Source organism: Pinus tabuliformis, chromosome 3_2 (genome assembly GCF_031772625.1).
Source record: "Pinus tabuliformis cultivar Carrire ecotype Pingquan chromosome 3_2, CPIR1, whole genome shotgun sequence".
Classification (NCBI taxonomy): domain Eukaryota; kingdom Viridiplantae; phylum Streptophyta; class Pinopsida; order Pinales; family Pinaceae; genus Pinus; species Pinus tabuliformis.
In genome coordinates this window covers 277,464,277-277,476,545 of record NC_142302.1, presented here as the reverse complement: position 1 = coordinate 277,476,545, position 12,269 = coordinate 277,464,277, and positions in this window count along the sequence as shown.

The following is a 12,269-nucleotide window of genomic DNA, read 5'->3' as shown; positions in this document are numbered from 1 at the left end:
TATAGATCCGAAGCAAAATTGCTTCAGATTCCCCGCCTTAGCTTTGGTCAGCTGGTGCTTTATGTTGATCTTCATGGCCTTTGCCCAGTTGAAGATCGTCGGAGCTGTAAAGTTGATAAAATACATGAAATTCAACTTGTTAGTCTCGTGCACTGCCTGGAACCCTGCCACTCTATTGATAGTCAACAGAAGCACTCTCAGTGTCAGATCTTGAACAATGGAAATCTCAATCTTCCCACTCCTGGATTTGAGGGAGTCAGGGCAATGTTCAGTGAGAAACATGGATATGCTTGCCCCAATCAGTCGTGGCCCATATAAGTTGACTGGTTCTCCTCTTCGGGACAGTTCTGTGATAAAATATATATCTGAAGTTTCAAACTCCAGCTCCACCAATGACAAATATTTCCTGATTTATGTCCCAGAGACTAATCAGGTACTGAAGCAACTCAGGTTGGGCCCACATCCCTGGCGTGAGAAAGAATTTGAGGAGCCCACAAGCTCTCAAGGCTTCCAGGTAATTTGGATCATTCAATGCCTGGGTGTCCATATCTTCATGTTCTCGTTCTTTCCAGTCTACCATTTTCAACAATTCTTTCCTGAAAAAGCCATATATTTGAGTCAACAATCATGCTTGGCCCATAAATTTCAAGTTTTAACAGTGGTTTGTGAGGAAATAGGGTTTTTTTCCCTATTCACAGCATCGACGCGCCTGTTTAAAAATAGTTGCGCCGACGGCACGATAGGCCATGTTAATTACCCTCGGCCAACGCGATTCCATGCTTGGAAGTTGCACCGACTGAGGGCAATTTTTTTTTTATAAAGCCTCCCTCAAAAAACCTAAAAATGGTTAAAAACATGAATAAAAGACATGAAAATGGAGCTCAGGGCCTTGGCTCTTACCTATAACTGGTGGCTCAGCGAATGACCTCCCGGATCTCCCGCAATCTGCTTCGGAACAATTAGGGCAAAAGTGAGTAAAAAGTCTTCACAGCAAGGTAAAATGGTAAATGGTAAAAATATATTTACTTTTCTCCTTTTTATTCAGTTTTTCATGAAAATATTAGGTTTTTGTAAATATTTTAACCTATTTTTCCTCAAGAATTGGATAATGCACTTTACCTTTTTGTGTAGCGACAGGTGATGGATGTTCGACGATGATGATGAGTCACGTTTCAGCTCTTTTCTCGACTCGTTAAACTCATAAAAAGAGATTGCCAAGTATTTTTCCCTTTTGACTCGTAAAAGAGAATAAAATGGGGGCTCCACTTTCAAGCTCTTTTCCGACCCTTTAAAAGTGAAAAGATAGTTGAGCCCTTGTCGTTTCGAACTCGTTAACGGATACGAAATGTCATGTGCCGAGTATAAGTTTACCCCTTTTTTTTTGGGCTGGGATGCATTATTTACGAAAAAGGTACTCCTTGACTGAAATGGTCAAGCAGTTCTCTCAAGTATCATTTTATGCCTTTTTAGGCTCGAGAGACACAAACATACGAAAAGGGACCATGTGGAGTTTTCTTTTATGTGTCTTTTTCAAGCTCTCTAAACATGAAAAAGATATCGAGTTACACCTTTGTTAGACTCGTTAAAATATCAAACGACATCGGATTTGTCGTCATGACGAACATGAGCTTCTCCTTCCTAGGGTTCGTTAAACTTACTAGGTTGGATTCATCCAAAGGATGAACTTACAGTGCAAGCATATGCTATCCCCTTCAAGCTTGCGATTAAAAAATAATTGGGGTACCTGCCAGAAATGGTGGGGGAAAATTTGGAAATCTAATCATTTGTGTTGGCAACTCACTCTTGAACATGACACTTTTTGCTTCGTGTCAGGTTGGGATATCCTCCTTTGTATCATTGACCTTCCTGGGTTGGGCCGTTCATTTTTTCCTTCCATTTGATCTCTGCCACATCATCATGACCTCCGGTCCTATGGATCCAAAAGCTGCCAAAATTCCAGTCACATCGCCGATATGTTCAAGAGTTGTCCTTCTGTAGTTACACTTACCTCTGATTCTCTGTATCATCCAAAATCATTTTGCATCCCTTTGTCTCGTGTTGATGATGTGGGATACATTATGGCCCTCCTTCGACACAGTCGCTTCCTGTCGACTTCAACTCATCATTTGGGAAGTTGACCGAGATACTCCCTTCAAGTACCTTAGAGCTTGCATGCCCTAATGGCAAGTTCTTCACACTCAACGACAAGTTCACATCATTGGTTTTCGATTGAGTGATTTCACGGGTGTTTGAATTTAGTTCCTTTATTCAAATTCCGTGGATTGTGCTGATAGTACCTTGAGGACCATTGTCATTATTGGTGGTTTCTCTCGCGCTTGTTAACAATTTACATCATTGACTGGTAATCAAGCGAATTTCTAGCATGTTCAACGTCAAAACATCTATTCGCATGTTAGAATTTGTACTTTGATCGGGTCGTGTTGGAGCACAAGACCCTGGGTTCAAATCACAAAAATTCTAGGTTGCGAAGTGATGTGACATGATTATGTTGATATACATGTCTCTTTCAGATAGATGGTTGCAACCATATCATGAGTTATCATCTGTGATCCTTCTCATTATTGGATGGTTGCGACCATACCTTGGTTTCATTATGATCCTCTTTGATGGATGGCTGTGCCCATACCTGGATCCATTTACATGATCTTTCTCTGGATGGCTACATCCATGCCACGATTCATGTCTCATTTGACAGAGTTATCAGTTATGTATATGTATCTGTACTTGCTTACAGGTTTTCCGACAACAGACTATGGTTCCCCGCACTGACTCATAAAGCATTTCATCCCTCACTCTAGTTCGGTCTTCATGCTTTAGGGGGGCATCTGTTGCACAGTATTTTGTCACTATCCCTGTACTCCCCATTCCTTGATCTTGGAGGACCTCTACAGTGAACCCTACATGCTTACCCTTCATGAAGAAACTCCCATTGTGTCCCTCTTCATGAGCAGAGCAATTCCCTTTTGCACCATTTCCCCAAAATCTTCTGTTTTTCCCAGTTTACAAGACCGACACTAATGGCCTTTTTCCTCCTCATGCCAATATGCAAGATTAACACTATCCCTAGCGTCGACCAGAGCGACTAATCTTTGTTCCAGTTGCGCCAGTCCTCTAATGGAAAGTTTTTTAAATAAAGAGTTGAAGCTTCCAGCTCTAGAAGCTTTGTAACGGAAGTCTGGTAAATGGTTTGGCCAAATGGGGTCAAGGATGTCAGTTTGGACTCCTTTCCCCTATAATGATGGAACTACCTCAAGAGATAAGACTTTCTCCCATGAGAAGAGGATCCATCTCCCATCCATTCATCCTATATAAACCTCCCCTTTTCCCAAGCATAAGCTAGTGTTAATGTTGGTGTGCTAGTGCTAATTAAGTTTGGAGTAAACAACAATCTATTCATAGTTGTAGCTCTCTAGTTGTGTGAAGGAGATGTGTGAATTTGGTTTAGTGTGAAGCCTAAAGGGAAGATCCTTAAAACTACTATTGTTGAGGCCATCATGGAAGGTTAGAAGAAGTGTGTGGGAACCTGGTTTTGTCAAAGGAGAACTGCAACGTCAAGACAATGGTTGTAATCTCTTCTTGATTCAATTTATATGCAACTATTGATTGATTTCCTACATAATGTGTCATCTTACATGTTTATGGCTTAATGTTTCTTGACTTGTTAAGTAGGTTGAATTACAATTTGTCTATTATAATGGTTGTTGTTTTCTATTGTTTACTTGTTTCAGGTGTTTGAAGAAGGAAATGAGAGATAGCTGGAGTGAGCAAGCAAGGTCATCATCAAACAGGATACGCGTGCTAAGAGGTAGGCCCTCTTAATTGGTTCTAACCTAAGGAAATCTTCCATAGAATGTATCGGTTGTGGCTAGACCCATTTTCGGGCTAGAGGAATTGTTTGTATCCGCACTCATAATTTTACTTCACCACAGATGTTGATATCTGGAAGATTACGAACTGCCTTGAGCCTGCATGCTTTTCTTATTTGAGAAAAGCTTAGATGTCGCAATCTTCTGTTCCATAGCTAGTTTTCATCTCTTTTGCTTAGATAACATTGTTGTTGTCGTCCTTTGAGTATGTATAAGTTATTTGGAGTTCTTGTAACTTTGATCAAGGTCTTTCTTATATCAAGCTTATGAACCACACATCCGTTTGATCGAAAAAAAACTCCATTTACTTGATCACACATTTGATTGACACTCAACAGGTTATGTTTTAAACCATCTACATACATGACATTTCCGGCTTTAACCTTTTCTTTCAAGAAAACAAAACCTTTACCTTTAATGATAGCTGGTGTGTCATTTCCAAATGAGACATTCTTTTCCTTTTCTAAAGAATTATAAGAATGAAGTTTCTCTTTATCACCTATCATGTGTTTGGAGCATCCGCTGTCGATGTACCACTAATTCTCTTGTCCTTCTACATACATAGCTATGCCACATCTTTCTGATTGAGATTCCTTCTTTCTCCATATCTTGGAATTTAATGATGATTTCTCTTTTTGAAGTGTTTGCCAAAATTTTCTCCTACATTCAGATTCTTCATGACCAAAGTTGTTACAAATCGAACATTCTATTTCATCTTCAAGAGGAGAAAAGTTATTATAGGAAATTTTCTTGATTCCAGTTACACTCCTTTGATTTCATGCTTCTCTAGTCATGATGGTTTTGTAAGCAACACATTAAGCAACCTTATGCCCAAAGTTATGGCATGAAAAACATTGCCCATTAAAGAAGTTTCTGCGATCATAGAATCTTTTGGCATTGTTTACCTGTTGGTTGAATCTTCTACTGATATTCATCCTTGGAGTAAATTGAGTATGATTTACCTAATGAGTACTTTTAGGCCTTTGCTGACGATTGACATACTGTTCACTGGTCTTTTCTGCATCAAGATAGCTTTTAGTGGAGGCTAACGACTTCTGTGATTGAGATGATTCTTCAGTATATCCAAGACCAGTCTTTATAAGAGGAGAACGTTGAACTTTTATGATTTCATTTAAAGTTTTTGATCCTTTAGCAAATCTAAGATTAAGAGATTTTCTCTTCTCAAGTTCTTTTCTTAGACCCACAATTTCACATTCTAGATTTTCATTGTGTTTTTCTCTTTCAATGAGTTGATGTGTCAACGTATCTATGATCATATTATTTTCTTCTAAATAGATTTTGAGTTTTGTGATTTCTTCAAGAAAGTATTCCTCTTCTAAGGCGTCCAAAAAATCATCATTTTCATAGGCCACGAGAAGTCTATAATCTTGTTTAGTTTCATCTTCATGGATATTCGATAAACCATCACTAGCTTCATGCGTATAGTAACTCCTTCTATTGACAACCTGTTTTCTATTTCCTTTTGCATATTTATCTTTATGAGGACATTTGGTAGCATAATGGCTGACTCTACCACAAGCAAAGCATTTGAATGGTAGCTTACCTCCGAATCTTCTGGAACCTCGTTGAAGCTTCTTGACAAAATTTACCTCATCTTCTTCTTCTAAAATGTATCTTGGTTCATTGTGCTTGTTGTGGAGGTAAATCCCCTCTGCGGACAGAGGCGATCCCTACTAGTCCAAACAAGGTCTAGCAACAATCAAACAACGCTAACACACAGGTTCCTAATTACAAATAAAAGACCAATGATGAAGGCCTACCTAGATTCCAACGCTAATACTTGTAGAAGAGTTGATGCTCCCGTTCCTTTGCCCTGGCTGGTCACAATCCTCATGATCCTCATGCACGGACACCTGCACATGCAAAGAATGATACAAACACAAGCATAAAATCCAGTAGATGTAACTATATATCAGTAAGAAAGGATATAACTCAAATACCATCATAAAGACAATAAGAGTGGAACCATAATGATAGTCGTCTATTATTAATAAACAAAGAAGAATACAACCATATTTCTGACGTCAAATTCTTCTCAAGAGGGTCCAGCCAGCAAGTCTCTCAAGCATTCACCCTTGAAGGTAGATCTCCCAAGACAAAAGCTCTCTCTCACACAAGTTTACACAAGAAAGAAACACTTCACAACCTTCCTCAAGCTCTCTAGCAATCCCACACTTGTCACACCAACTACCTATCAAGCTCACACACTAGCAACAACACTCCAAGCACTATCAACTCCAAAATAGCTGCTCATGGCAATAGTAGAGGCTTAAATAGGAGAAGGAGTCTCCATGAATGGTGGGAGGATGAGCTTATCTCCAAGGAAGGTGGCTCAAATGATGAAACAGACATGCCAGAGAAGGGAGGGCGACATTCACAAGGCCAACAACTAGGTCTGGAGTCATCTAGAAGGCCGATTGTTAGAACAAACTCGCCCAAACTGGATCAGCGCGGGTTCAGAACTGCACTGGGGCGCTGACATCGCTGCTGAATAACAGAGAAGGTCATGTCAGCGCGATAAGATATGGATAACAGATGCGCTGTCTCATGAAATTCGACCAACGCGGGAATCACGTGTACTTCCGCGCTGACAGCGCATTCGTCTGTTATGGAGCGCCCATCAGCGCGTTTATTTTGACAACAGTTGCGATGATAGTAAAACTTTGGCAAAGTGGGTCATTTGGCAACATTAGAGAGCATGAACATGAATAATTTGGTCTCATGACACAGTAGGAAGACTGATAGGAGGACAGTGAAAAATTACTGTGTAACAGATGCCCCCTAAAGCATGAAGCCCGAGAGAGTGGGAGAGGTGAAATGCTTTACGAAACTGGCTGAACTGGAACACCACCAGGAAGAACCTGCACGTATGTACCACTGATATCTCTGATAATCAATTACATGTAGTCTAGGCATGGGCGCAGCCATCCAAAATACATATGAAAGCAGTTTGTGGTATGGATGCAGACACCCAGCTAATGAGACCGTGATGATAGTAAAGGTATGGTCGCAGCCATCCATGAAGACTCAGGTATGGGCACAACCATCCATCAATGAGTCATGTAATTATCATAATAATCCACAAAATCGTAACCTGGATTTCAATAGACAAAACCCAGGGTCTTGCGCTCCATCTCGACCTGAACAAAGTACAAGTTCAAGCATGTGAATATAGGAGTTGAAGTCGAACATGCAAGAACATCGTCTGATTACCAGTCAATGATGAAAACTATTAACAGACGCGAGAGGTACCACCAATAATGACAATGGTCCTCAAGGTACTATAGGTACAAACTGCGGCGTGCGAATCAGTGAGCTGGCGTCGAACACCCGTAGAATCATTCGATCGGAGGCCAATGATGAAAACCTCTCGTCGAACATGAAGAACCTGCCATTGAGGCATGCAGGCTCCAAGGCACCTGAAGGGAGTCTCTAGATCAGCTTCCTGGATAATGAGCTGAAGTCGACAGGAAGCGACCTTCATCAAAGGTGGGCCATAATGTTTCCCACATCATTGACACGAGACAGAGGAAGAATGTTCTGGTGAATCAGAATTATGTGAGGTATCAGAGGGAGGTTGTAATTCTTGCAGAGGTCAACTTCTCTTGAACATATCGGCGGCACGACAGTGGACTTGGTAGTATTGATATTCAAATGATCAAGGGTCATGGTGACAAGTCAATGAGCAGATGAAAAGTCAAACAGGATAACCCAAACCCACGGAGGCTAGTGTAAAACAAGATGAGATGTTCCCACCTAGAACCGAATGTAGACAAGTGCCATGTTCAAGAGCGACATACTGCCGACACGACAATGATTATTATTCCATTTTCCTCACCATTTTTGGCGAGTACCCCGATTATTTTTTGATGACAAGCTTGACGGAGATAGCATATGCTTGGAAGGTGTCATTTTGACAGAATCCGATGTCATTAAGTTTTAACGAGTCTGAAAAGGAAGAACTCGGTGTCTTTTCCTGTTTAGAGAGTCTGAAAAGACAGCAGAAAAGTGAACTCCAGGGGGGGTCCTTTTTCGTAAAGTTGTGTCTCTCGGACCCGAAAAAGTATAAAGCAATGCCCAAAAGAACCGCCCGATCATTACGATCGAGGAGTACTTTTCATGAGTAGTGATTTCGATCTGAAAAAGTAAAAAAAGTGATCGAAGCCACGTCGCTTCGTAACCGTTAACGAACCAGAAACGACAAGGGTTCGACGATCTTTTCATTTTTACACGGTCGGAAAAGGGTTTAAAGATGACCGCCTCTTATTTACGTTTAACGAGTCAAGAGGAATAACTCAGCAAGCTTTTCATATTTAGACGGCCAGAAAAGAGATAAAAGCAGACCTCCATTTTTATTCTCTTTAATGAGTCAAAATGGGAAAATACTCGGTAATCTTTTCATATTTTACGAGTCAGAAAAGAGCTTAAAGGTGACTCATCCTAGAGGAACGAGTGGTATAAAGGGTAGCAATTGGTTCCGGCAATGGTGGAACTGCTCAAAACATGTAATGGTCAAGAGGCTGGCTAACAAAACCACTCATAACTGCGGTCCCTCAGGAAAGGTAAAACAACCAAGTGAAAGCATATGATCGGCCAAAGAGATGGTGGCGATGGAATGAAAACAACCAAGGCTCATCTAGCAGAATTCAACAGATAAAAATGGCAATCACGAGATGTAAATCGGGTATGGGTTCATTTTTACACAAGCTTGAACCATGGAGAACTTTGCTTGGATTCAGTTTCATGTTTACACAAGCTTGAAATGAAAAACTATGCTTGTTATAAGTTTGCATGCCCCCAACATAATGACGCAAAGTGAGGTACATGCCCCCCAAGCTTCATTGCATTCAGAAAAGTGGATGGAGTGAAGGTTCACTTTCGAGATCTTGGGAAGACTCGACTTGGATTTTACAAGATCTTAATCAAAAGACTCGATCGGGAAAGGGAGTTGTTTCATTTTTTAATGAGGTTGACACAGTGAAAGAACTATCCTCATAACCCTTGTTTCATTTTTTAACGAGCTTGACACAAGATCAGGAACTATGCTCGAGATCCGTGTTTCATTTTTTAACGAGGTTGACACAGGAACAAACTATCCTCGGACCAGACCCAATTTCATTGTTTAAGGAGCTTGACATAGGAACAGGAACTATGCACTGAACGAACTTCATCATAATGAGCAGGAAGTCGTCACTTCCAAGAATGGCACTCCCGGTGGAAGGACAACATCTTGGAAGTCAGGACCCAATGCCCCCAGGACATTATGCACGATGGCATCATCACTGGATATAGGCACGGGATAAGTAGCCACGTAGTTGACCTGCGGTGGGGCAGATACAACCGGTGGGTAAAAACCAAGAGGGGGTGGCAGCTGTGCAGGAGGCACCGGGGGACTAAAGAAGGATAATTGATCTGTAGTCACGATTCTTCCGTCGTGTGGAAAGCAAACCACGCGGAAAAGTGAAGAGACAAGGGCCCCCATGACATAAACATAGTCACGACCAAGGAGAAGACTGAAATCTAAGGCACCTTGGACAACCAGCACGTCCATATAGACGGTTTTGCCTCCCAAAGTAATAGGAAATTTTGGGAGGACCCCTAGAGGTTGACTGGTCCCCCCGTAAAATGCTAACAGATTCTGTGCGACTGGCCCAAGCTGCGGGGAACCTAAAGCTTGCCAAGTAGTGGACGACATAAGACTGGCAGATGCACCTTCATCCAAAACAGTGCCAGGTATTGCCTTATCATAGGCAAGTACTGTAATCTGGAAAGGCATATGGGATGGAAGGCGGAAAGCAGTCAGGTGACTCCAATCGAAGGAGATGGCCAAACTACTTGGTGGGGGAATTGTATGATTGCCCCCATGCTCTATAGGAACCGAAGAAAGACATTCGGGAGCAGCTGGGATAGGAGAGTCATTTATGGACTCAGGGGAATCTGAGGAGACGAGAAGAACATGGGCATGATGCTCTTCCGAAACAGAGTGATCGGCGGGTGGTGAGCTCGAATCGACACTCTTTTCGACCAATGGTTGGTCTGGAACAGGCTTGGCACAGCCTGGTTCGGGAAGAGGAGCCTGGACAAGAGAGGAATCTTGGTCGATCTCTTTGTCAGTAGGGGAACGATCTGCGGCTGTAGAGAGACGTTGATAGCCAACAGGAAGTTGGGGTGAAGAAGTTGTAAGGCTTTCCAAAACAGCAGAAGCTTTATCCATGAGCGGACAAAGGTGAAGGGGATGATTGCCCTCACATAGTCTACAGGGGATTCGAATCTTCCCTTTCTTCTGAATGTTGTTACTTGATAGGGTGGAATCGCCATGAACTTCTGAGGACGATTAGGGACGAGCCGGATCGCGAGACCATACTTCAAGGATCTTGGGAATGCCAGGACAATCACGAAGAAGGTGGTCATCCTTGCACAATCTACAAGGAAATTTGACCTTCCGCCGAGGAGCAGAAGGTGGCTCGACTTGAGTTGGATTTGGAGCAGTCACTGCACTTTTAGCCTCTCGCTGATGAAACTTCTTCTTCTTCTTCTTAGCCACCTGGTTACTTGAATCCAGGCTTTCACCAGTCGAAGTAGAAGATGAGGACGTAGAAACAGGCGAAGAAGGGGAGAGGTCCACCATAGAATCAACATGATGTTGTTCGGGTGGAGGAACTGATTGACTAGCAGTTGAGACGGTAGGGACTAGAGAGGTTGAGAACAACCAAACAGGCAACCCAACGGTTAACCCAGGAAGGGACAACGTTGCCATGTAAGGAGCACCAACATTTCCTAAAGGAGGGAAATGACCAGGATTCCCATCAGAGGGGATGCCTGGGTTGGTAAACTCCGGAAAAGTTACCATCACAAACGAGAAAGAACCCAACTCAAACTAATGCAAACAAGATCTAACTGGGTAAATGTGAACGTGGTCGAATAAATTTTAAGACGCAAGGACATAACTTGACCTTTTCATTTTTTAAGAGTCGAGAAAAGGACAAAAAGATGACTCTAGTCGCCTTCGAATGTTTAATGAGCCTGAAGTGACAAGTGCTCAGATGAGCCTTTTCTTTTAGGGAGTCTGAAAAGGATCAAAAGTGACTACTCTGGAGAGCTAGGCAAAAGGTTTACCAGACAATCCGTAAAACTGCATATACACCTTGGCAGTCATATGAAAACCAAGGACTTTCCGTACGGCAGTCAATCTTCCCGAATGCTGTGTTCGGTGTGTTACGGCTTGTAAGGCGGAAGACACGGCTTCCTATGGATAAAGGATGATAACCTAGTGGGGTCTCCCCTATATACTCGACGGTACGTGGGAGCTCAAGTCCGTACTAGACCACTATCAAGTCACAAAAGGAGGAATCACCCAACCGTAATGTGAAACAACAGTGACTAGGTTTAACGACGCCGGAGCACGTCTCTAGCCTAGACCTCTAAATAGTGAGCATTATGTTCCAATGCGTTTTTAAGTTCATTCAGTTCATTTTACAGTTGATCTTGAATTAGGTTTCGGTTTTTAGGCCCTACCGTATGAAATCTCTCAAAATTGCCTAAATGCAAACTATATGCCAAAATATGTCATTCCATTCGATGAATGCTAATTATGAGAGAGTTAGAAGGCTTTCATACAAACGAAATGATCACAAAACAACAAACAGCTTCTCTAATGCAGCTAATGGAAATTCACAGTCTTTTCTTTAAGATCACAAAATGAAAAGCTTCTAGTTCTCATTAACCAATACAAAGCAAAAGAGATTTTTTTGTTGATGGCAAAGTGCATTAAACAAACTTTTGAGAAATAATAACAAACAAATGTGAAAAGAGCCAGTTTACCCCAAACAACTGTGATCCGTGTCCGGGTAGTGAGAAGTAATCGAAACAATGTGAAGACTGGTTCAATAACAATCACCTAAACAACCAAGCAAAAGCAAGCAAAGAGGAGGGTTTCACAAAACCACAAGCAAGCAGCAAACGAACCTTTGTAAGCGAGTAACCAAGCAAAGCTGATCCAAAGAAATTGGGATGACAAAACTAGGTCACAAGACACAAAAAGCAAGATTCGCTCAACAAGACTTCACAAGAAAGTGCTTCAATCCTCAGACAATGAAAATCAAGTCATAAACCAAGTGAAAATAGCAGGGGATAGCAAGACCAACAGGCCCAGGAGGCAGAATTGAAGAAATCCAATTCTACAGGTATCAACGCGGGTGATACACAGCAACAAAGCGCTGATCAGAAACCACGTGTAGCAACAAAGTGCTGTCAGTGCGCAAGTACATGGCCTAATCGCGCTAGTCCGATTTCAAGAACCGTCGCGACTGTTCAGTGTATAAGCGCGATGATCAAGAAGTCAAAGAAACAGCTATGCGATGG